The sequence below is a fragment of the Talpa occidentalis genome, unplaced genomic scaffold, assembly GCF_014898055.3.
Source record: "Talpa occidentalis isolate TD23 unplaced genomic scaffold, MPIMG_talOcc4v2.1 talOcc4.8, whole genome shotgun sequence".
Classification (NCBI taxonomy): Eukaryota; Metazoa; Chordata; class Mammalia; order Eulipotyphla; family Talpidae; genus Talpa; species Talpa occidentalis.
Window position 1 is genome coordinate 60137970 of NW_023605194.1, and position 27296 is coordinate 60165265.

Below are 27296 nucleotides of genomic sequence, written 5' to 3' on the forward strand. Positions count from 1 at the left end.
AAAAATTATAATTATGCATAGTCTGCTGTGGTCTGTGTTTATGTTTGTTTGGTGTTCACATGAGAGAGAGTGTGTGTGTGTGTGTGTGTGTGTGTGTGTGTGAGAGAGAGAGAGAGAGAGAGAGAATGCTTTAATTTTGCTTCCTCCAGAAATACTCCAACCTTTTGAAAACATCTCCTGTTGTCAAAACAGTAAATTTAACTAAAGGAAGTAGATAATGCCATTTCCTTGAGTTAAAAGTAAACTAAAACTTAGTAGAGATTGGATACTTTATGAATATGGCAACAAAAGAGGTTCCTCGCTTCATTCCTGATAGGAATATCTAACAGGTAATCAGAGGGACACTATACATAGTCTTATAGCTTATGATGAAATTGGAATACATCGTGGACATCAGAGAACAATACAGACTGCCCAGAGGAGACACAGAAGGGAGACATAGAGGAATCACACTTTATTAAATAGGAGTTAGGTAGAGAATAACACCTAGAAGCTTGGTCTGGTGGCTCAGTAAGGGACCCTGTGCAGTGGAAAGTGGGAATAGTGCGGAGGCATATACCCTTGACTGGTGGGAAATAGGTAGAGGAGACAAGGTGCTTCTTACAGAATATATCCCAAGTAAGGAGAGCAGAGACTGTACTCTGTATGGCACCCCCTCAACCCAACCTGTAAGGGTTTGTACTGACCTCATGAAACACACTGAGAGCGCAGACTCCAGGGTCAGACCTGGAACTCCCGAGAGGAAGGATATTCACAGTACAACAAACATAAGCCAGTTCTCCCCCTCCTAACAAGTTTATGAGAGTGGCTGATCCTCTAGATTCCTCCCTCACCCTGATAACTTACCAAATGCAAAAAAACTTTCCATACCTAAGGAAGTCAGCTTATGTCAAAAGATGAGATGAAACCAATTAAACCACAGCATCACATTCAGGAATAGTAAAAGTAATTCAACTCTCCAGCTTATTGCTACTTTATTTTATTTAAAAAAAATTTTTTTTTGCTTAGAAGAACTAGGGTGTAGGCTAGAGTTGGGGGGCGGGGGGTGAAAGGATTCACCAGAGACAGAGGAAGGAGAACTGGCAGATCTCCTGAGATATACTGCTGAGAGGAGCAGTTGGCAAGACAGGAGAGGTCTGCTGCGCCAGATGTGTTAGCTCCCTGGTAGGGGATCGAACTCAACTTGTTGTTGTTTGCTTGTTTTAATAGAGAAATTTAAAGTAGCCAAATGATCAGACAAAAAAAAAAAAAAAAACAAGTGGTACCTTGAGACATCAAGGGAATGTGGTATCACGAGGAGAGAATAACTTACCAGAACTAAATCAATGATATGGAAGATTATTATCTTTCAGTCCTTATCAGATAGAAAGAAAAGCAAAAATAGAAAATGGAGAAAAGTTCAACATATGCAAATCAATTGTCATTCATCATATCAAAAAAGGAAGAAAAATATATGATCATATCAATAGCTATAAACAATGCATTTTACAAGATTCAAATTCCATTTATGATTAAAAACACTCCCCCAAAAATGGTAATAAAAATAACACACCTCTGATAATAAACTGGACCACTATCACACACTATACAAAAATTAGCTCAAAATGGATTAGGACTTAGAGCAAGGTTTGAAACCATAAAATACATAGAGGAAAATATAGGGAAAACACCATCACAACGGTTTCAGGGATATCTTTACAGAGTCAACTTCAACAGCAAGGTAAACATACGCAAAAGTAAACAAAGAGAACTAAATCAAACTAAAAAGATTCTGCATAGCAAAAGAAATTAAAAGACACACTACTAAATGGTTAAAAAAAAACCCACAACATTTGCACATCATACATCTGACAAACGATTAATATCCAAGATAAACAAAAAACTTATACAATGTATACAATTCAACCCAAAGAAAAAAAACAATCAAAATATGGGCATAAGAGCTCTTTAAAGACGTTCTTTAAACTTCTTTAAATTAAAGAACTCTTTTACAGAGTTCTTTAAAGAAGACATCCAGATGACTAACAGGCACATGAAAAAAATATTCATTATCACTTATCATCAATAAAATGCCAGTAAAAACCATAAAGAGATACCACATACCACACCATAAGAATAGCCCATATCTAAAAGACCACAAGTGATAGTGAGGGTCTGAAGAAAAAGGAACCTCTTATACTGGCAATGTAGATTAGTCCAGACCCTATGGAAAAGAGTATGGAGGGTCCTCAAAATATTGAAAAAACCAATCTATTATATGATCCAGCAGCTCCACTTTTGGTTAACTACCAGAAGAATGTAAAAACACTAATTTGAAGGAATATATGCATCCTTATTTTCAATACAGCACTATTGACAAAAGTCAAATCTTGGCAACAACCTGCATCCAAAGACAGAGGAGTGGATTAAGAAGATGTGATATATATACACATCACAGAATACTAATCAGCTATTAAAACCTACAAAATCTTGCTATTTGTGACAACATGGATGGAACCGGAGGGGATTGCGTTAAGCAAATAAATCACAAAGAGAAAGTTAAATAGTGGATGCTATCACTTGTATGTGAAATATAAAATAACAAAGCGAAGGAACAGATAAAACAAACCCTGTAAGTCTGACTGAAGAATTTTGTCTACCAGAGGGGAAGTTTGGGGGTGAGAAGGAAAAGAATGTCAGTCCCCAGTAGACTATAGTGGGGTATAATGGGTGCTTTAGTGGTGGGCATTGTGTGAACATACATATACTGAAGAGCCATGAATATTCACCCCAATCATATATACAGTGTTGTAAATCAATGTTCCTCTATAAATATAACACATCTCAAAAACTAGTGGAAAACACCTGTCATAATTATTTTCCTTACAAAAGAGTACAACACAGATTTAAAAACTTAATAATCAGTATTATGTAACATTAATAAAAGCAAAAAGGGAAAAAAGATTAGGTAACTGGAATTTTTTCTAAAGTTCTTTTTCCAAAATCAACTTTTGTTTTTGGGTTCATTAAGCTGAATAACATTGGTTTAAATGCACATTTAAAATTCTAATATCAAAACATTTATTAAGCACAGCCTTAATTATAAAAAAAGAACAGGGATTGAGAAGTGGTATACTCAACTCAGGTATAAATAAGAAGACCACTGTAACATGACACTTGCTGTCATTATGTTTACATTTAGTCTAGATTTAGATAAATTCTCAAGTATTCATTTAATACTATAATTATTAAAAACATCATTTGGAAGAACCACCAGCAATTTCCAAAAGTGTGAAACGAATATGTGTGTGTGTGTGTGTTTAACCAATTCAACACTAGATGGCTCTAGCTACAAAATCAGAATCTTCAAAAATCTAAAATCTTCAGATACCACAGAAGGATGCTAATGCATTGAGTCAAATTCTGTTGTATTTCTAAGCTTTGTGGGCATTAATTGCATCAAGCTCTGAGGTTTGAAATGCTATGACACTAAAAAAGCAGGCGTAAGTCTCAGTCCTCATGTCACAGAATAAAACAAGAAATTGCACTGTCAGAAGCTAAAGGAGTTAGATTTAATTTGCTCTAAAATTATTACACCCTATAACTTTATGTTAATCCATTATTTTCAAATAATTTTCACCTAGCAATTAATCTGACCCTCTCAACAATCATATTGAGGTAGATAAAGAGATACATGTTTTCTCATTAATGGCAAGAAATCAGACACGGACAAGGAGCAGAAACTTGCTCAGATTACATGACTCATCGGCAATAGCAATAGGACTCAATTCCCCACAACCAGCTCCTAGGACACAGTTCTTTATTTATTTATATAAATATAAATAAAAGGTGCTACAGACTCATATAGAAGAATGAGTCTGGGCCACATCTTACACCGTGCACAAAAACTAATTCAAATGGGTGAAAGAACGGGAGACCTGAAACCCCAACACTCCTAGAAGAAATAATAGGTAGTAAGTTCATTGACATCAATCTTGGTGATAATTTTTTGGATTTGATAGCAAAAGCAAAAATAAGTTGGAGTACATCAAACTAAAAAGGTCTGCACAGCAAAGGAAACCATCCACAAAATGAAAGTGCGACCAGTGGAATAGGAGAAAACATTGTAAATAAAAGTCTGATTTGTTAATATAGAAGATACATAAATAAGTAATATAACCATGTAGCAAAAAAAATATTTAAAATACTGAGAATTTGAATAGACCTTTTTTTTCCAAAGAAGATACACAGATGGCTTCCAGGTACATGAAAAGATACACAATATCAGGGAAAGGGAAATCATAACCAAACTAAGATTATCGCCTCATACCTATTAAGTGGCTATTTTCATAAAGAAAAAATAAATAACATGTGCTGATGAAGATATGGAGAAAAAGGAACCCTTTTGCACCGTTGGTAGGAATTAAATTGTTTCAGCCACTATGGAAAACATTCTGGCGGTTTCTAAAAAATATAAAAATGTAACTACTATAAACTACCACATTATCCAACAATTCCATTTCTGAATGTCTATCTAAAGAAACCAGCAACACTAAATCAAAAACATGCACCTGGATATTCATTGCAGCATTATTTATAATGTCAAGACTTGAAAGCAACCTGAGAGTCTAAGAAAGCTTCTTAGGATAAGCTTAAAAGGCGAGTTTCATCTCCAACACAAGAGCAATTCTTCAAGAGTGGGAGGTACATCTATTTAACCAATAAACAGAATTAAACAGAATCAAATGACACTACAGTAACTTATGACAAAATAAATATTCAAAAATAAATCTTAATGAAATAGAAATAAGTATATTAACTAATGAGGATTTCAAAGATGCCATAAACAAACATTGAAGAGCTTGGGAAAAGAATGATAAGCAAAGAGAAATAATTCTTTCTTCCCCTTCTAGAATACACATTATCTTTATTTTCCTAATAAGATGGACAGTTCTCTCTCCTTCATATTTCTCTTTCTTCTTCCACCTGCGTTCTTTGTGCATCATTTATATTCACGGTCACTGCCTCAATCCTTCATTTAGTCTGGAATGCTTCTACAGCTTTCTGCAGAATTTATCTCCTCCACTGATTTTTTTACATCCTGCAACACTCTTATTTTCTTATTTAATTCTTTACTTTCTATTCCTTTTCATTAGTTGTAATTTTCATGACATTCACTTGCTTTGCTGAATTCTGTTCTATCTCTGTTTAGGTTTTCAGAGTTCTCTTGCATTACTTTGACTCGCTTTTCTCCATTCTTTAGCATTTCTTTGAATTTCTTTATCATGGCAATTTTGAAGTATCTACTGATAGGAAGATAAAATATTACATTTCTTTGATTTCTGGAGAGTTACTCTCTCCTTGTGATGTCATACTCTCTTGAAGTCTCAAATTGCCATGTGTTGTGCTTTTTTGTCTGTCCTTTTTATGGATTCAGATCTTAAAGACTTGAACTACTTCTACACTTCCAGCAGGTGGTGCTGTGGAATTTATAAAAATTTGGATGTTTGGCTTTTTCAAACTTCAGTAAATCTATTCTTGCAACTGCTGAGTCAGACTGGGGGCCGGGGCGGGGGATGGATTTGAAGCAGTCAAGCCACTGGTGTGAATGTTCTGTGGGGACCAGGCTCATGTTTTTGTCATTGCCAGTCGTCCTTCTCTCTGTTGTTCTATACCCAAGACTCTACAGTGTCTATGCACTCTCAGTGAGCCCAAGGTGAGTACCAGTCCCCAGGGGTATGGGAAGAGTAGTGCAGACCAACACACTGTACTTGTTTTCACTAATGACCTGGTCTACTGGGACTATCCTAGTTCCTCCACATATATTCCCCTTCACTCGAGGGTGGGTGCCCACACACTTCTTGGTTCTACCCTCCCTGCAGCCACTGCAATAGCAGTATTGTGTTTTATGGGTTTTTTTAAAATAATTTATTTATATATATTTTACATCATTGTTCATTTTTTTACATTGTTTGCTTTCTTTTCTCAGGTGTAGTCCCTACAGAATTCCCACCCGTGGGAATTCACCCGTGCACCTCACCTGTGCTCTTCCCTCCTTCGTCCTGGCCCCTCCCCTGCAGAACCTCTGTGATTCATAGTTGTCCATTTATTTTTGTTGTCTTGTGTTGTGTTGTGTTTTTTATTGTATTTTTTTCCCGTGATGCCTTATTTGGTTCCCCTATAGTCCTCCTATAAGCGAAACCATCCGATATTTTTCTTTTTCCTTCTGATGTGAATGGCATGAGTTTATCTTTTTTGATTGCTGAATAGTATTCCATTGTGTATATATACCACATCTTCTTGGTCCAGTCATCTATTTTTGGGCATTTGGGTTGCTTCCAAGTCTTACCTATTACAAATAATGGCAGCACTGTGTTTTGTACAACAGCCTCTAGCCCTGACCACAGCCTCCAAGTGTCTCTCCACTACCTCCTTTACACTGAAGCATGAATCTACTCTCTTTTCTGGTGCAGTCTGCCTGGCCTCTGATGTCCAAGATGTGCTCCAGTTTTGCCCCAAACCATGGGACTCTCTGGGTGCAGTATTCCACAGGCTAACACCTTGATGTCCTCTTGGGAGTGAAGTTAGGAACCTCCTCTCACACCATCTCGGATCCTCCTCTGTCCATAGTCCATCTTAGAATCCTTTTGTGACTTTCCATTACCTCAAAACAACACTGGAAATCTGTAGCAAAGAGTTGGCCTCTATCACTTTCCTCTTCTTTCGCTGTCTTGTCTCTCACAACTGGTTTTCTATCAATTATTTGTATGTGCCAAAATCTACACATCTACACATCCACATATGCTATTTCTACCTACTAAAATGTTCACACTCCCATGTACACACCATTCAGGCCTTATTTTATTTATTTATTTATTTATTTATTTATTTATTTATTTATTTATTTATCAAAGATTTATTTATTTATACAAGAACCAGGGTACAGGCCAGATGCGCTGGAGGGTGAGAGGATTCACCAGAGACAGAGCAGGGAACTGAACAGGCAGACTGACAAAATACACTGCTGAGGGGAGCAGTGAGCAAGACAGGAGAGGTTTGCCACGCCATGTGGGACCCTCCCTGGCAGGCCAAGATCGAACCGGTGCTGCAAAGGCTGCGGACAGCTTCACAGCGCTGCGCTCAACCGCCTATGCCACCAGGAGAAGCCCTCAGGCCTCATTTAAATATTAGGTATTCTGGAAGGTTTTCCTCAACTCCTTCCCAGTCCCACATTAGGTTAGGTCCCTTGTCTTATGCTGTTTGGCATCCCACACTTCTCCTCTGTAATACTTATTAATACTATAATTTGCTCATCATGGTGGGGGGAGGGAGCTTACTTAATGTGTATATCCTGTATTAGATTTGCTAATCACTGAATCCTTCAAGACTAGCTCCATATTTTGCAAACTTTTAAAATTATGATCCAATGTAAGAAAACACATTTTACATTATAATCATTACACACGTATGCACACACATAAGTGAAACAAGTTTCATGAACACATACTTACTCTTTCTAGATATAATTCATTTGGTATTCTCTATTCTTCTTTTAATATTTTGCTTTAAACTTAGTTTATTGAATGAAAGCCTACTAATACACCCAACTCTCATGTTAAATAATCAACCATCTAACACAATGCTTAGCAGATAGTACATTCTCTGGAACTCTTTGTAGGATAAACTAGTGAAAAAAAATATTTATCAGCCACTATTTAAACAAGATGTGTTTGTTTACATCGTGTAACAGTTTACTTATTGCCTTATCCCTCCCAGGAGAATGAAGCCCTGGGAGGGTTAAACTGTGCTTATTTTTACAAAATAAAAAGAAACCTAGCTCTCCTGGGTATTGCTAGCTCCCTTGATTAGACTGTTGAGATCAAGGTTTGAAAGTCATTTCATCCCAGATAGTTTTCTTTGTCCCAAGGCTATAGTCTGTCTTCCTAAATAGCCCTCACAAAAAGAAAGATTTATCCATTATTTTTTCTTTTTATTCCTGATCAATATATTTCTATTTTTTTCAATAAAATGATTGGAAAATAAAAAGGGAAAAACTTTTCAGCACTATCATAATAATGTCAACAAATTAATTACTACCACTGGCTCTTTTGAACAATATATGAATTGACCTACTGGAATTGACAGATATATCAATATTATGTCTATTATTTCCAAACACTTGTTTAAGTGATTAGAGTCCTACTTCTGTTGAATATCAGGAATCATTTTATAAGAAATCAACTTATTTTAATAACCAGTTAGTACAATGCATTCTTTTACCAATTCTATTTTTCTGTTTTCCACCAGGTGCCTAAAAACACTGGATTTCCTTTCTTTTTCCATCTCATCATACAGGTGCCTACCACACAAGACAACACAAAACATCTGCCCCATGGGAACCTTAAAAGATTATTCTTCAGGGGCCTCCCCGGTGGCGCAGCGGTTGAGCGCTGGGTTGCGAAGCTGCCCTCAGCCTTTGCAGTGCCAGTTAGATCCCCGGCTGCTCCCCGGCCACCAGAGGAGGGTCCCACATGGCGCGCAGACCTCTCCTGCCGCCCGCTGCTCCCCTCAGCAGTGTACTTCGGTCCTTCTGCCTGCTCTGCTCCCCGCTCTGGCTCTGGTGAATTTTCTCGCCCTCCCGCGCTTCTGACTATGCCCAGTGCTTGTATAAATAAATTTAAATAAATAAATAAATAAAAGAATTAAAAAAAAAAAAGATTATTCTTCATAATACCAGGCAAACTCAAAGTAAGAATTCCCCACATATTGGAGTCATAAAACCCAAACAGTTTTCACTAGGAATAGCATTCAAGCTGCTTGGTAAAGAGGTCCACTATATGGGGGTTGAAGTGGGATGTGTCTCATACAGCTGTCTGGCAAGGTAGAGCATGAGTGCTACCAGAAGTGTCACACAAGAGGCAAAATTCCAGGGTAAAACAATTTTTCATGGGTCTTTTTGTTAAACCCTGTCAAGTATTGCTTTGGGAAAAATTGAGGTAAATCAAGGTTTCCTTGTGTTTGAGAAATAAAAACTGTAAGCAGGACTAGCATTCCAACAGGATTTTTTTATCTCCTCTTTTATATTTATATGTTTTATCTCCTCTTTTAGATGTGTTTAGTTGACTTCTCTTCCTCTATGTCTATATTATGGAAGAATTGCTCATTCCATGCTTTTCTATAGACAAAATGATTCTGTTAATGGTTGGTTTCTACAAAATTAGATTCCTCTTACTAGAACTGAAGACAAGTGAGCATGTCCTCTAATATTAGTTGCAGAGTCTGTGGTTTATAAATCTTAAAAATTTTTCTCAAAATTAAAAGGGTTTTCCTTCTTTTTAAAGGTTGGTCTTATCTCTCTCAGGAATTTTCACTCTAGACTGGAAGTTATCACAAAATTTACAATGTGCAGTTTAGAGCTTTAAAAATAACCATTTCTCTAAGCCAGAAAGAAAAAGAAAAAAACCTGATGGTCTCACTCATAGCAGGAATCTAGAAAACCTAAATAAGAGACCAGGAAAAAGAATAGCTATAAGAAAGAAAAAATCAAAATCAACAAACAACTATGAACCAGAGACACACTATGGGGGGGGGGTTGCAGGGAAAGGAGGGATTGGGGTCAAAATAAGGGGGTTTCAATTGTATGGGGAATATAAAAATAAAATAAAAAATAAAAATAACCATTTCTCTATTCACAAAACACTCATCACTGAGATTTCAAGCAATGAGTAATAGCCTCTTCTTTCATATAACCTCAATATGTAACTGATTATTGTGTCCTCAGAGTGTTTACTCCCTCTTAAAATCTGAATGAAGAGCATGTATAAAAAGAAAGCATGTTTAACTCAACCTGATCTGACTTGGTTATGTAAATGTTTTGTATATTTTATTTCTGTATGCCAGCCTTTATCTGCACACTTGACCTCCTAAAACTCCACACTTAAATTCATGTAATACAGTTATAAAAAAGTATAAAAAGATAAATATTCTCCCCAAAATTCTCCCAAAGTTTTAATATCTCTTTGGCATAGCAGAAAATAAAGGAGTAATATAAAACCATAATTACCAAAATTGCAGTTAGTTCTACCATTAATATGTGTTACTAATGCTTTAAAATAATATTCATGTCAGTGGTTTTTAATACAAAATATTGTTTAATTTTGTAAACAAACTACAACAGTAGTTTTGTAGATTATGTCTGGACTGTAGTGACCCAATTATCTGGTCAAAGGCCTGCATGGATGCAAGAGACAGGGTGAGTTAAAGTTTAACTCCTAGGAATTGTAAACCAAACCTAAAGCTACTGAACCTTTGGAGTTTGATATGATGATTAGAGCATAACCAGAGTGACACGTTGAATTCGCCATAATCAAGGAAACCTTTTCCGGGTGGGGATCTCCGAAATCAGACAGGTATGGTTCATGTGTTTTGCTTTTTCTATTTAAATTTTGTGAAACCGCAGTATGGATCAGTGGGGATACAATGAAAGTTTTTTTACCCTCTTCTATTATAATAGTCTGATTCAGGGATTTTCTAGCTTGTTTTTATACTCAGGAAGCAACCTAAAAACAAAAGAATACATTTGGAAATATATAATCTGAGAATGAGATGGTGGCCATCTTTTGTTCCTTGATTTAATCAATTTCAGAGGTTAAAATGTGGATATTTATTTAGCAATAGCCAGACAGTAGAGAGAGAGAGAGAGCTGTGGATGACTGCCTGTCCTAGTACTAAGGCCCTGGGAAACATAAAAATGTAATTCACAAGAGATAGTATTAAAATCACTGGAAGATTCCAAGTCCTATGTATTCTGAGGTCTTACATATCAGAAATTATATATTTAATTATCACTTTCACTCTCCTTTTTCCTACACAACAACCCAATACAAACACACCACACACACACATACACACCATGGTGAATTTTTTTCTATTTTCTCTGCCATTATTTTACTAATCAAAAGAATACCCTAATCCATTCCTTTTTTATTTTAACCAAAAGAAAGAAAGAGAGAGAGAGAAAGAAAGAAAGAAAGAAAACAGAAACTTTCATGGAAAATAATTGACTTTGAATGTGTTAAATCTCAACCTTTAGATGGCTAATTATTATATCTTTTCCTTTAAGAATGGCTTGGGCAACTGGGCTGCAATGGATATATTTTTCATATGGTCACTGTATTCACCCTAAAAAGATGAATCATAAGAAGAATATGATGATTATTTTACACCCCCCCCAATAAAAAGAAAAACCCAATCAGGACACTTATCAGGAATCTCCCATTCCTATCAGAAACTGAAATATTTTTGTTTCATAATTAGCAAAGTTCCAAGGAGAATGGTATCCATGTTAAGTAACTTTATTTATGCTACGACTTTTGAGATGCATATTGTATAGATTGAAGAAGTAAAAGAACACATTACAAATGCATTGTTCTACAAAACATATTAACAAATTCAACTCTATTTATACTTTTGGAATTGTTGGCCTGGTCTAAAAGTCTTTATAATATGTGCTGGGAAACATGGAACAGGCACATAGATCTAAAGCAAAATCACATACTTGTCAAAGTGATGAAGCTTTTCCCTGCTAAATTCAGAAAAGTAGTTGACTTATAGTCTTACTTTTAAAGCCCATATTTTCTGAAATAATATTGATACTGCCCATGTTAGACATTTCTCACATTTTACCATTCTAATTTATTGTTTATTAAGTGTAAGGAGAGAGGAAAAGTAGATGGCAAGAAAAAAAATGAGTTATTATGGCCAAACATTTCAAATGACATAATGTTTATGAAAATACTGAGTACTTAGTTATTAATTCCAACTAGGTTAATGCCAAGTTAGTTTTGTGTTATTGCAAATACCAACATTTCCTGCACTTATTTGGTGAAAGTTAATAAATGTGACCCAAAAAACAACTCTGCTGTCAAGTAAGTTATGGAAATGGTGGTTAGATAAGTTAAAGCAGATCTTATTGCTACATGAATGTTTTGAGTAATAGCAACAATAACAGGCATTGTTATTTTGTTCACTGTTTCTCAGTATCGTCCATGTATTTATCTCATGTTACACTTAAAATAGTCACATAACATTTTACAAATAGTCTTATAACATTTACAAATGAGAAAATTGAGGCACAGATCAGTTATCAGACAGGATCAACATCACATTAGCAAGTGGCAGAGCCAAGAGTTCCAACCAGTTAGCTGATTCGAGCTTGATTCGAGAGCCCACACATGTAACCATCATACATACTGTATTCACATGGACTAGGCATTTACTCTGTGTGTAAATATGTTCATTCGTTGTAGAGATCTAGGAGAGCAGGCAGTGTTTTGTTTACAAGGATCCATCTACAACAGAACATCTTTCAGGAATATCTATTAACATGTCTCAGAAACGGTATTCCTTAAAACAGTTTAAGAAAGAACGAGTAATTTTTAGAACCTGTGTAAACAGCATTTATAACAATCAGAATCAATTTAAAAGTCTCACTATTGTAATTATTATGATCAAAAACATCTGAGGTACCTTACAGTCTAGCCATCTCCCATCACACAGGACCATGGCTACTTTAATTAATTAACACCAGAAAGAACACTGGACATTTCTCCCAACAAAGCTGGATTGAAATACCATTCCAAAACTCTCTGAATCTGATTCCTCAAATGTGGATAAAAATGGAGTAAAATCTGCTCTGTACAAATTTAGGGAAGATTATATGATATGAAAAACAAAATGGTCCCTGACACACAGTAGCAATTAAATAAAACTCTCTTCTCTTATCATTTCTCTATTTGTAACAGTCTCCAGAATTTTTTTCTAAAACCTTCCAAACTCATTCATTAATGCTTCTTAGTCACAAAAATATACTTTATATTTAAAACTGTACATAAGCAATGAAGTTTTGATTAGTCACAAATAGGAATCTTCTTTCATTTATTTGGAGAAAGAAACAACAACTTATACTTTTATTTTAGAGAGCATTGCTCAAGAAAAATTCTAGTTGAAAGCCCAATGCCCTTTTCACTGAAATCCACAGGACACCCTGTCACAGGTGTTCATTTCATCACATAGCCAGTTGATGCTAAAAAATCCTTTTTAATAACTCTTTTAAAATATTGCCATCCCTCAGAAAGTTTGGTAGTACATTGGGTACAATTGCACAATAGTTTTCATTACCTTGTGTGTCTAAATGACTCAATAAGTTCAAACAAGACAGTATTGATCCACAGAGGATAAACACCACTTTATCTTATTCATGGAAACAGTAACCTGGTTCCTCTAAAGTGCAGTTCTAACAGTGCAAGCCCCCCTAACCCCCACCCCAGGAAAATCATGCATAAAAACAGCAGTGACAGTCTAAATCCTATCTGTTCCTTGGCCTGATACAGTAAAATCCAGGCAGTTATTAACAAATGTTTACTGTTGATCGGCTCTGATAAGTTAGTATCATCTTATTCTAGAAAATCTAATCCAATTATCAGCTTTAGAAACAATTTTAAAATTTTAATAAATTAAAATTTTGTGTTGAATATTTTTGATTGATACAGACTCCAAGTTAACATATTTCCTTTTGTAAAAATTATTGTCTTTACTAAAATAGGCTGGAATCTTGAGCCCTCTAATCTAATTTTTTGAAAGATGTCAGATTTTTTTCTTGTATGAATATAAACATGAAATTTTATGTGTGTTGATGGTAAAAATCATGTGGAAAACATTTCCATGTTTTTTATTCTAATAAAAATATTAATTACTAGGATTTTAATGGTAATATTAGAAGAGAAGTAATGATGATTAAAGTAATTCCCTATAATTTTCAAGTTTATGTGCAGTGTTCTGCCCTAGCAACAATATGATTAAAGAAAAACAGCACATGACAATATGACCACATGCATAAATGAACAAATTGGTTTGCAATTCTACAAAATCCCACCTTCAGTGAAATAGTAATATCTTCTCCCCTCCCAGCAGATAAAAAAATTATCATTTTTTGGAAGCCCAATTCATTTAAATAACACTATATCTATGTAGCAGAATTAACTACTATAATTTCTTCTTTTCATGGAATATTCTAGTTTAATGGCAAATTTCTTCAGTTTAGTGTGCCTAGATTCTTCAAAGCAATTGAATCATTAATCATCATTCCAACTGTTCAAAGATAATTAATGAAAGATGCTCTCACCTAGTGTTTCTAAGTCTAGTTATGTTTATGTAGCAAGATGTAGATTATATAGTCAGCCTTCAACTACTACACTGGACCTTCACTAATTTATTGATGAACTAATTCAAAGGTTAGGTAAAGCTATAAGGAACACATGCAGATGAGAGAAAAACACAAGCTATGCAGGTCCCAGAAGAAAACAGCCCTAAAAATATTGAAATCAGTATGGATGCTATAACAAACCTAATGAAAGAAGTAGACATGTGGGAGGATTCTATAATGTCTCCTAAAATAATGGCAGAGTATTATATATTAATGCAATTGTTTTTTATTTGTTTTCATTCCTTTTAGCATTCGTATAATCAACTCACTTATTAGGATTCTGCTTAGTGTTTATCTTTGCAGCTGGGGATGTCTGCATTAAGTAAATTGGCTTATTAGACATACTTAATTCCTAATATCTATGAGTATTTGCAGTGGAAGTCAGCAATCAGAATCTGATACCATGGAAGGGGAAAGTGAGATCCTGAAGATCACTAACAGTCTTCACAGTCAGGAATTTGTACTAACCTCTCAGAATTGGCACCCTATGAGAATGATAACAATATTAATAACAGCTCTTACACCCTTATATAGCTCCTGCCACAGGCCAGACTCATATCTGATCAGACTAATTCTCTGAATTATATAGAACAGTTACTAACTGCTATGCAACTTTTCTAACAAAAAGGTTAAGTCTTAGGAACCTGGAGACTCTTACCCAAGGTCACACAGCTAGAAAGTATTAAAAAGAAGTGAATTCCATCAGCCTGGCACATATCATCCTACAAAACAATAAATGGAACACTGAGAAGCATTGAATCTCAGAAGCAAATTTTGAGATTCCTCATTTGACAGAGAAAATCTAATGAGTTTCCCAAGGTTAAAGGCACATTTTTCAGATTAAGAACTCAAGTCCAGGGCCATTCCACTATACCACCAACCACCATGCAACTTTTCTAATTCATCCTGATTCTATATACAAATCACAGGACCTCCACAGTTAAAAAGGATCATTCCCTTTAGTCTGAGTTCCACCCTCTTGCTATACCCAATTACAAACTAACACAAGCAGCAATTCAGTTAAAATAGACTCATTATGAGACTTTAAGAGTCTGACAGGCCAAAATCACAGAGGACATATGTGCAGACACAGGTACCATGAACATAGTGGAGGCATCACCAAAAAAAAAATACAAAATGATTGTCCTGAATGACTTGACTGTCATACACCTGTATTCAGGCAGTGTATGAATAGGGCACAGCAGCTCCCACCTGGAGGACACACCTTGCTCCCCAGAGAAAGAATAATTGGGCTGCAAGGTCTATGAATGCTTAGGGAGTCTCATATTTAAAATGACCTAATTTGGAACATTAAATTGAAACACAGATGTTCCCAAATAGCAACTCCACCAGTCCCAATAGAGTTATTCATTTAGAATAATAAGAATGTGTTACTAGAAGAACCTTATTAAAATACAAATTAGTTGGGATGCAGAGTTAATATCTAGGAACACTTTAGCCTGAACTCAATTAGCAGATTAACCTGCCTGGTAAAGCCTTGTGGGTATGGTTATTAGGACAAGTATGATTTGATAGTGGGAAATAGAGGAATATCAAGGGTAGCAGTTCCATGGTAACCAGAGGATAATACCCCTATTTGAAAGGCAGGTATTTGATTTTTGAGGGTGAATTCACTGAACTTATTCAACAATTTTTAAATTTATTTTCATTTTTAATTTTTTTACTGAGCTAATATTGATTTACAACACTGTATGTGTTTCAGGGCCACAAATATAGGTTGTAACACAACACCCACCATCCAAAGTACCAATAATTTTCCATCATAATCCCTTGAGACCCCCAACTCCATTTTCCCACCATCCCACAATGTTCCCCTTCCTCAGATCTGCAGTCAGATTCCAAGGTTAGTTTTGTCTGTTAGTTTAGTCAGATTCCATAGGTTAGTTTTGCCTATTCCTTTTTAATTTTTTTTTATACTGCAGAGTTGAGAGAAATCATCTGGTATTGGTCTTTTTCTTTCCTATTTATTTCACATAGCATTATCCCCACCAGTTCTATCCATGTTGCCACATATGGCAAGATTTCAACTTTATTTTTAATAGCTGACTAATATTCCATTGTGTATACAGACTACAGCTTTATTATCTATTGATAAGTCCTTGGGCACTTAGACTGTTTCTATAACCTGGTTATTGTCAATAATGTTACAAATAACATAGAAGTGCATATATCCCTTCAAGTTGGTGTTCTTTTATTTCTTTGGATAAATATGAAAGAGTGAATATGCTGCTATATCTATTTTTAATATTTTATGGAACCCCCATATTGTTTTCCATAGAGGCTGGACCATCTACATTCCCACCAACAGTGTACTTTTTCTCCACACCCTCACCAACACTTGTTGTCACTTTTTGTCTCTACATAGGGTCCTTCTCACAGGTGTGAGGTGGTATCTCATTGTGGTTTTGATTTAGATTTCCCTGACAATAATTGACAATGAGCATTTTTCCATGTTGGCCATCTGTATGTCTTCTCTAGAGAAATATCTATCTCTTATGTTCGTTATTTTAATTTGAATATTTGTTTACTTTTCATTGAGTTTTATGAGATGAGTTTCTATAGATGCTTTGTATATCGGCCCTTTGTTGGATGTATGATGTATAAAAATTTTTTCCCATTTCATAAGATGTCTTTTTGTTTTAATGATAGTTTTTTTCACTGTATAGAGAATTTTGAACTTGATATAGTCCCATTTGTTTATTGTTGCTTTTGTTTACTTTGTTATTAGAGTCAAGTCCCCCAAAATGTCCCAGAAGTCAAAGTTATGGAGTGTTTTTTCTATGTTTTTGGTCTTACATTCACATCTTTGACCCCCTTGAGCTAATTTGCTTAGCAGTGTTTGATAGTGGCCTAGTTTCACTATTTGCATATGGTTGTCCAAGTTTCCCAACACCATTTGTTGAAGACATTTTATTTTCTTGGCTCCTTTCTCATATATTAACTGTCCATATAAATATGGGTTTATTTATAGGTTCCAATTCTATTCCATTAATCCCTGTATTTATTTATTACAATATCATAGTGTTTTGATTACTATAGCTTTGTAGTATAATTTGAAGACAGGGATTGAAATATCAATCCTTTTTCTTTTCTTTTGTTTGGTCATTTGGGGCATGTGTGGTCCCATACATGTTTTACTGTTTGTTCTATTTCCTTGTCTTCTTTTTTGGGCTTTTGGTTTAATTTGTTTTTCTTTCTCTAGCTCTTTAAGGTATTAAGTTAGATTATTTATTTGAGGTTTTTTTGTGTCTTGGCATAGACCAGTATTACTATAAATTTCCCTCTTGATACTGCTTTTTCTGCATTCCATAGGAAATGGTAGTTCTTGTCTTTATTTTTGTTCTTCTCAGGTACTGTTTAGTTTCTCCTTTGATTTTCTCATTAATCCAATAGCATAGTAGCATGCTGTTTAGTCTCTGTATTTTAGATTTTTCTTTTGCAAAATTTGCTGAAATTCTGGTTTATTATTAAAGTCATCTGATTACTACCCCTACTGAATGGGAGTTTCTCCGTCTCTCCATTTTATAATAGGCACTGAATAGTACAAGTACATTGACTTGAATGTGAATCATTTAGGGAATGCCATGACATGCTACTTAGGATATTTTTAAAGAGGAAGAAAATTTTGTTTCCAGAAACTCTTATTTTTACTAATCTTTTAAACAAGCCATAAAGTATTTCCTATAATAATATTTTAGTATCTCAGATTTCCAAGATATTTTCTAAAATCCAGTGATTAAAGTCTTTGATTCACAGTGTTGTCATGGCAAACAGACAGACAATTATAATGTTAAGGCAGAAGAGTTAAGGCAGAATGTGTTGTCTCAACTCCTGGTTTAACCACGTATTAGTTACATAATATTTAGCAAATTATTTAACTACTCTGTAAAATCAAGGTCATTTTGAAGATCAGAATTACACAAGTACAGAATGATACCAAACAAGTGTGCATAAATTGTAACTATTATAGTTATTGCCAACTTATTTCTGTGTGTATTACACAATGCCTTACTAGAAGAAAGTGGTTAGAAAATAGAGTCTCCAAAGTCAAGAGTTTAAAGTAGGTGTTTTGTTTTGTTTCTTAATCTGGCAACAACAAATGCTGGCAAGGATGTGGAAAAAAAGGAACCCTCTTGCAAGGCTAGTGGAAATGCAAAATGGTCCAACCACTGTGGAAAGCTGTGTGGAGGACACTTTAACTACTAAAAATGGAGCTACTATATAATCCAGCAATTCCACTCCTAGGAATCTACCCAAAGACACAAAAACATTATTTCAAAAGGAAACTGCTCTCCTATATTTATTGCAGCACTAATTACAATAGCTAAGATATGGAAACAAACTACATGTCCTAAAACAGATGACTGATTAAAAAAAAATGTGGTATATAGACACAATGGAATACTATTCAGCAGTCTAACAGATAAACATCATGTCATTTGCAGCAACAAGGACAGAGCTGGATGGGATTATGCTCAGTGAAATAAGTCAGAAGGAAAAAGAAAAATATTGGATGGTTTCACTTATAGGAGGAATATAGGGGAACCAAACAAGGGATAAGGAAAAAAAAACAAAACAAAAACAAAAACAAAACTAGCAGGCAAAAGATAAATCAGAGACATTCAGCAGGGGAGGGAGAGGGATCAGAAGAGGGAAGGAAGGAGCACAAGAGATTATGGTGTCGGTTCACGGGAGACTTGGTGGAAATTCTATGGGGTTACACCTGAGAGGAACAATGATGTAAAGAAAAATACACATATAAATTAAAAAAATAGATTTTTTTTTACTGTAAGTCAGGTGACTTAGAAATTAATTACCCAACTACACCTGAGAGGAAGAAACAAATGTTGTACAAAGATGAACAATGATACAAAATATATAAAAATAATTTCTTTAAAAAGAAATTAATTCCCCCATTACTAGCTTGAGGTACAAATTTGGAATTATTTCTCCCTGACTCTGTTGCAGTTTTTCCAAGACAGAGATATTTTTTATTACAGACAGACCTCTTAATTAAGTTGGTATAAAATGTTTTAAAGGAACTGGGTAATTAGTGAGAGAAGCAGAATAGATATCTGGATCCTCACACCACAGTGTAAACCTCTCAGAACCTATGATTTTCATAGTTACAACAACAAAACATCAGCATGCAAAGTCACCTATAAAGAAGCAGGTTGTGAACAATAGGATGGTTATTAGCATGATAAAAGTTCAAGCATGAGTTAATATAATCTGCCCCCAATCAGTCTCCTGCACAGGCATAGCAATAGCCCCTGAAGGGCAAATTATGTGAGGAGAAACTAGATGGGACATCAGGATAACTGTGCAAGAAGTGAAAGGTTAGTGTCCATTTTAAGGGAAATAGCTAGAAGAAAGGCTACAAAGGAGATTCCATGGGATTTTTATGTTAACTTGCCAATTGAGAGTTGATTTATTGAGTTCAACACTGTTCTAGATACTGTGTTGGATATATAGAGGTATTATATTTTTGTGTCTAAAATCAAGAAGCCCATGAAGTGTTCTCCTAACTTCTGATTAAGGTTCCATTATAAATATTCACTCCCTTCTCCAAGACTTCTTAATTTGCTAGAAATTGGATGTTACTTATTTGGGGAAATTAGGACTTCCCCAAATGCAATAAAGTTATTCTATTTATTTTTTTTAAAGATTTATTTTTATACAAGAACTGGGGTACAGGCCAGAGGCACAGGAGAGTGAGAAGATTCACCAAAGACAGAGTGGGGAGCAGAACAGGCAGACAGACAGAAAGCACTGCTGAGGGGAGCAGCGGGCGGGACAGGAGAGGTCTGCTGCGCCATGTGAGAATCTCCCTGGCAGGCCGGGAATCAAACTTGCGTTGCAGAGGCTGCGGACAGTGCCACAGTGCAGCGCTCAACCCGCTGTACCACCGGGGAAGTCCTCTATTTATTGTTCAAGACCTAATATATAAGGGGGTTGCAATTGTATGGGGAATAGAAAAATAAAATTTGTATATTAAAAAAAGGGGTTATTGGAATGGATTGTATTTAAATGCAGTGGGTAAAAAACTCATCAAAGGACACAGTTTTAAAACTCTGCATTTTATCATGTGAATTATATTTCAATTAAAAAATAAAGAGACCAGAAAAAATTTAAAAAAAAAATGGGACTAATATGAGACCTCTCTCATAGGCTGATAAGTGAGTCAACCCAATGCAATGGACTTAAAACAAGGTCGGTACATAATAAACCTTCGATTAATGCAAAAAAAAAAAGACTTAATATAGCACTATACATATAAGAGATGAATTTCATACAGAAACACTCTCAGAGACATGCTCAGAATAATGTTTGACAAAACGTCTGGGCACTCTCTAGACCAAAATGACATATCTAATATGTCTTAAGGGAATAAAAATTTCCTGATCTCTTTTTAACTAGTTTCTCCCTTTTCACCACTTGCTCCTCCAACAAAAGCACAGTTTCCAAAATTATTTCTTAACTGAAAAACTAGTATTCATCTCTCAATCTTCAATGTCATCAAGAATAGGTCTCTTATGGGCCTCCCCTGGTGGAGCAGCGGTTGAGCACTGGGCTGCGAGACTGCCCGCAGCCTTTGCAGCTCCGGTTGGTTCCCTGGCCGCTGGCGAGGGTCCCACAAAAAAAAAAAAAAGAATAAGTCACTTATGAGGATCTGTGTTTCAGAGAACCTTATATTCTTATCCAACTTGAGGAGAGGCAGGAGGATTTTAAGAGAGTGATATTCAGAGCTAGTAACCAAAATAGATGGTTATAGAGAAGTCTCCTGTGTAATGCTGTGTGCCAACAATGGCTGACAGGGGTTTATCACCCCTGTGTGTGTATACACATTCATGTTCACACATTTGTACTTGTGCATTCTTGCATACATACACAATCACACCCAATCCAATGGAACAGGCAGATTGTGGACAGAAGGGAACTCTAGGTATATGGCAAATGGAAAACAAAAACAAAGGAACATAAGAAATAACTGGTGTGTCCAAGAGACTTGATGGACTTGAGTACAAACTAGCTCTAGACTTGAATTGATTGATAATCAGAAAAGTTAAGTTAGGACCAGATCGTGGCAGGCACTGAATGTCATCTAAAATATGTACTGTTTTTTCATGGTTCGGGATGAGATAAAGATTTTTGAGGAAACTATTGAAGGGATATTTTTAAGCACAGTGACCAATCAGTAGGAACAGAGAGGCAAAAGGCAGCGGATAGAGAGTAGAAGGCACTAAAGTTTCATTGTACACTTTGGCTACATTCATATTAATTTCAGTAATGGCAGAGGGTGAGGGCAGGAGTGTAAGTGCAAAACAAGAAAAAGTCAAGACCCAGAATCCATGCAAAATCTGTATTGTAGGTTGTCTGGATAAAGAAGCTATAAGAAATTCAATAGTAGGGATTTAAAGATCTGCTCAGATGTTTCCTTGTTAACTAAACTACTTCCTGCATCTGCTCTTCTCTCTTCTAAAAGCCATTCTTACTCTTTACTTCTCATCCTCTCTCTAAGTCATAACTTTTGTTTCTTCTCGATACATGGAAATATGATAAGCAGCAGTTTTATGCACAACATAGTATTATGAATACCTTATTGATTGGTTCCTAAGGAAACTAAGTTAAATAAAAATCACTTGAACCAGATTAGATGTGGTTTTGGTATTTCAAGGTTATTATTTTAAAATACTAGCAATTAGAAAAACATTTACTCATTAGATGATGATGAAAATGTAGGTAATCGTTACAGTTACAGACTAAAATTGTTTAACCATCCCCCTTTTCTCCTGCAATCTAGTCCCTACCTTTCTTTTACATACTTTTTAAATAAAATTTTTGAGTAATCTGTCCCATCTGTTTGGCAAGTGGGATAAATTCAAGTACTTTCGATTGTTCTGTTTTGCAAGCAAACATTTGTTAATGTATATAGACTTGCTTCATTCAGCACCTCTAAACTGAGCTGCACATTATTATCCGCTGGGGAGGCATTAAAATATAGCATCTTCTGGGTCCCACCCCAGATCGGGTGAATCAGAACCCCTCTGTGGATGGACAAGGTAAAGCCCAAGTATAATTGATTATGTGACATTAAGGAGGGACCTCTTCTTTATCCATTGCTTCTGTATCTCATACCTGCTGTCAACCAGCACTGGCTATTATTAAATAATCTTTTAGTGCCAATTTGGAGTATATTTTAATTGTGCTTAAAAATTTTAAGGACAGGAGCCTGCTTGGCAAGCTTCTTTAAGACCTAGTTAAGGAATGCACTCAAACTGTACATTTTGTCTATGCAGAAGATCATAGTGAAGTTGCTTTTTGGAGCATGATAAAAACTGAGAAAGGACAAATTTAATGGAATGAGTATCATGTGCTAAAATTTAGGTGTGCTTACAGTTAAATCTCATAGTTCTATTATGACAAGATCTGCATAGGTTAATGCTGCTTCTGTATTTCCTTGTGTGATTTACAGTTTCAAGCTAAATCCCAGGGATTTAGACTCTTTGTTGATATTTAAAGGACATTTTAAGCAAATAAGTGGTGAAATGTCTTTGGAAGCAGATAAAATGTACATTTATAATATCAACTTAATAAGACTATGGTAGAAAGTAGAAGGTGTTACTAGTGGACCATGAATTATACGATTTTAAAGAAATTGTTATATAAAAGTAAATTGTTCTATTTGAAATTATTTATTCCTCAAATAAAAAGGATTTCCAGTTATCTGGATTGTTTTTGCAGAATATAAAACTGTGGGTCAGCTAAATGTGCTTAATTTTGCCAAGAGTTTGGGTAACGTTTTCTATGAAATTGTGTATGATTTCTCGTTTTGAACTAATAATAATTTAGAAAACTTGAGAAGACATGTCTTCTTATCACCTTGCATGTTTATAATGTCCTTATATAGTCTGGGAGTTTATGAGAGAGAGAGAGAGAGAGAGAGAGAGAGAGAATCTACAAGGATATGTACAAAATTACAATCATCTATATATACATCTGCTTGTTCTGTTTTCTTTAATAAAGTCTAAGTCAGTAGTTCCAATGGTATTTTTATTCTATTATAGTTCTGGATTTCTCTATAGAGAATTCCCCCAGTATCTTAGGTTCTGCTATTTTAAGTTACTCTATTTAAAACTCAAAATGACTCTAAATTGAATGGTATATGAGATCACCCATCAACAAACAGTAATCCAAGTATTAACTGGCCCTGTACATTTCTGCAAAAAGAACCATTTCTTTAAAAGTTTTGTCTATCTGCATTGCCTCTCTATGAAGCTAATATCTTGTTTCATAAGTACAATCTCACTTCCAGTTGGAATCTGCAACTTCTTTATCATGAATGTCTCTAAAGGAGCAGTAGAGAACAAATTAAAGGATTAAGGATGAAGAGCATAAGACAAAAGAAGGAAACATGGAATTATATGACTTTTTAAAAATATTTATTTATTTATTTATACAAGCACTGGTTATAGTCAGAAGCACAGGAGGGTGAGAGAATTCACCAGAGCCAGAGCAGGGAGCAGAACAGGCAGATTGATGAAGTACACTGCTGAGGGGAGCAGCGGGCGGCATGAGAGGTCTGCGTGCCATGTGGGACCCTCACCAGGTGTCCGGGGATCAAACCAGCACTGCAGAGTCTGCAGGCAGCTTCACAACCCAGCACTCAACCACTGCGCCACCAGGGAGGCCCTATGTGAATATTTTTAAGTGGAAGTAAATGAAGCGATAGAAGATCATACTCCCAAAATAGATGTCTGGTGCCCATGAGAGACACTCATTGCTTTGCTTACACATCCTTGCACTATTTCATCATTGACTTTCTCCTCTCTGGCTGTCTACAATCCAGAGGAGAGAGCGACATATCAATGGAGGAAACAACAATTTAATTTTAAGAATAGAAATTAACATGAAATCCAAATCAGGTCCAGCCAAGTGATACATCACTTGGTCACCTAAGAAGGTTGTATATTCTGCCAAGGAATAATGTCTCCATGAGATAGAACCAGTGCACAGCAGAGAATTAGCAATGATCATGTATCCATTTTGAATCATATCTATAGATGGTCAGAATTTGAATGTGTCCAAGTGAAAGGTGAAACAGTCCACCCACAGCACTACTTGAAAGATCTATTAAAGTTCATTTTCATTCCAGCAAAGAAGCTCAATTACCATAATGCTTTAGATGACGAAGACCATCTGTCCCTATGGAAGAAAGCCCTGACTTAGAGTATACCCTCCTCAGGTTCACCATGGTGTCATGCGTTCCTCACAGCAACAATTTAAAAGACACTAAGTAAATGCTATAATCTATCCCCTTTTTCCTCTCCTTGGCCATTTTTTTAAGGTGAGGAAACTGTGGAAAAAATCAACCTGAGCAATTAAGAACCCATACTATTACCCCAAGCCAAGATTCAAATCATGGGTTTGCTATGTATTACTTGAGTAAACTTGGATATATTAACCTCTCTAACCTCCTTTATAAACTGTATCATAAGAATGATAGTATCTACATCACTGATTTTTTTATGAAGGTTAAGTGAATTATGCATAATTTTTAGAACATAGCATGTAAGTATTGAGTAAGTCAACTATGTTTATTGTTTACATTTGAAACATTTTATAATTTTGCCAGTTATACAAAACTAAGGTGTAATCATGTACCATGTGAATGGCACCATGTACCATTCACAAATGTACCATTTGTGAATAATGTACTGCATATATAATAATGCTCCCTATGGTGCCTCGGCTATACCATTGAGATTGGTTTAAGTATACTCATTTGTTTGCACAGTGATGACTTTGGCTAAGGATACGTTTCTCAGTTGTTAAATGGTGCATGACTATATCTTGGTTTTTTGTTGTAATATGCCTTTTTTCTGATCACTGAAGATGATGGCACATTTAAATAAGTTTATCTTTTTCTGTAAACTGACTGGTCATGTCCTTACTCATTTGTCCACTGATAAATGTCTCTATTATTATTGATTTAAATCTACTTTTGCATATTACAGATGTTATACTATATAATGTCTAAAGGTAAATCATTTTATCCATGATTTATCTATATGTGCTATACTATATGCTATTTACCTATATAAATAGCAATCATTTTTCTTCCAATATAAATATAAAAATTAGCATCAATGAAATCAGACTACATATTTTGTTTTGTAACCTGCTTTTTCTACTTGATTATTATTCACAAATATCTGTCTATATCTTTATATGTTGTACCAACATCTTTATATGTTGATTAGTAATACATAGCAAACCCATAAATTTTATTAGTTTCACCTTACTACTGCTTTTTAAGCTATTTCTTTGACAATGAATGTTGAGGTTGTGTCCACTTTTCATTACAACACTAGCAAGCTCTATTAGAGAAAACACACACAGACTTATGACCTTAAGAAATTTTTCCTACTGAGAAATGAAAGCAAACATACATAATTAGATTAATTATTAAAGCCATATGAGAGAGGTCAAAATCATGTATTCAAAGCCACAACTCTTCACCATAAACAAATGCTCGGAAGGAAACAAACCATGCAGAGAACAACAGACAATGGCTAAGGTGAATTAACCAAAGAGCAGAGAAGGAGAATAACAGAATATTTTTTGAGCAGCTTCCATACAACAAGCACTAACTTAAGTGCTCTCATGTCTATTACTTGATTTATTTATAATCTTTTGTTGAAGACACATCTTCAAGTTAGGTATCTATATTCCTATTCTTTTCTTAAAATAGGAAATAGTCTTGCAGAGGAGTTCAAATTATAGTGGAGAAACTAAAATTTAAATGCAAGCTCATTCTGTGTAAAAATCTGTGTAAAAGTCCTAAGAACTACAAAAGATTGAAACTGATGATAAAAATGCTTAATATAACTTGTATGTTGCATAAAGACTTATATCCATCCTCTATCATGCAACATTAGCACACAATAAAATGGTGGGTTGAGACTGAATTGTTTGGCACAGTCCCAATGCGAAGTGAAGCATGATCAATTTGAAATGCACAGGGGGTACAGTGCTAACAGAGGCCCCAAAGTCTTCCTGCTCGATTAGAAGAGAACACCTCTGCTTTCCAAGTCGGAAGTAGTATTTCTTAACTTTCAATTTCCCTATCCCTTCTCTTCAGAAAATTCAAATATTGAGAATAAAATGCAATCTGTAATATTTACAAAACTCACCATTTTACTATATTAAAAATGCCTATCACAGTGCCAGATAGATAGCAGGCATTAATATTTGTTAAGCATTTTGTTAAAGTTAAGGACAATTACTTCTATAGTATTAAACCAAAACTTCTACCTTTAATTCTTTTTTCACTCTTCAGATCCTTCTGTTATTGTCTGCCTATCATTTCCAACAACTATTTCTATTTTGCTTTTCCAACTTATTCTTTCTAGGTGTGTTTTCCATCATGTACTTCTATTACCTTTGTCTCATGCCCTCCTAATTTGCCATTTTGTGAGATTTATTTTAAAAATTAGTTTTCTCACTTTGTTTCCTGTCACTTATGTTCCACTAGGTTAATAAGATGTTCCTACATTGCCATAACCTCATACAGATCTTGATAACAAGTATCACTTAAGAGCCTCTCATATTTTTCCTTCTACAATTTTCTTCAATGTAAGACAAAATAAATGTACAAGAAATGTTTTACCTTTCATTAGATCACGATTTTTTGGAATGTCAGGATTTTGCACTACCTGTTTCTCTCTTCCACCTTCCTTCTTATTTCTGTTTCCCTGCTACCTTTCCTGAGTCAGGGCCCACTGGTTCTTGAGGCCATTAGGGGCAATGGTCTGACCTTGCCCAAGAGTGAACTCTGGAATTTTCCATTGACTGTCTCAACCAAGCGATAATGTGAGCAGTTTATTTTATTTTTATTTATTTATTTATTTTTTTTGCTGGAGCTCTTTTGATATTTTATTTATCTCCATCAAGACATAATCCACATCAAGGGACCATGCAAGTAATCAAACATAACACACTGGTTCTCAATCCTAGCTGTTTGACTCTG

The 27296-nt window shown here is 35.2% G+C and overlaps 1 protein-coding gene across 1 annotated transcript in view; it reads left to right on the forward strand.

Annotated features, from left to right (window-relative positions):
* The first annotated feature begins 10335 nt into the window (after positions 1 to 10335).
* The window catches only part of A1CF (APOBEC1 complementation factor), a 75547-nt gene continuing 58586 nt past the window's right edge, over positions 10336 to 27296 (forward strand). Inside the window, exon 1 of the mRNA XM_037496093.1 lies at positions 10336 to 10388. The gene's annotated coding sequence lies outside the window, so the exon portion shown is untranslated. The remainder of the gene's footprint in view (positions 10389 to 27296) is intronic.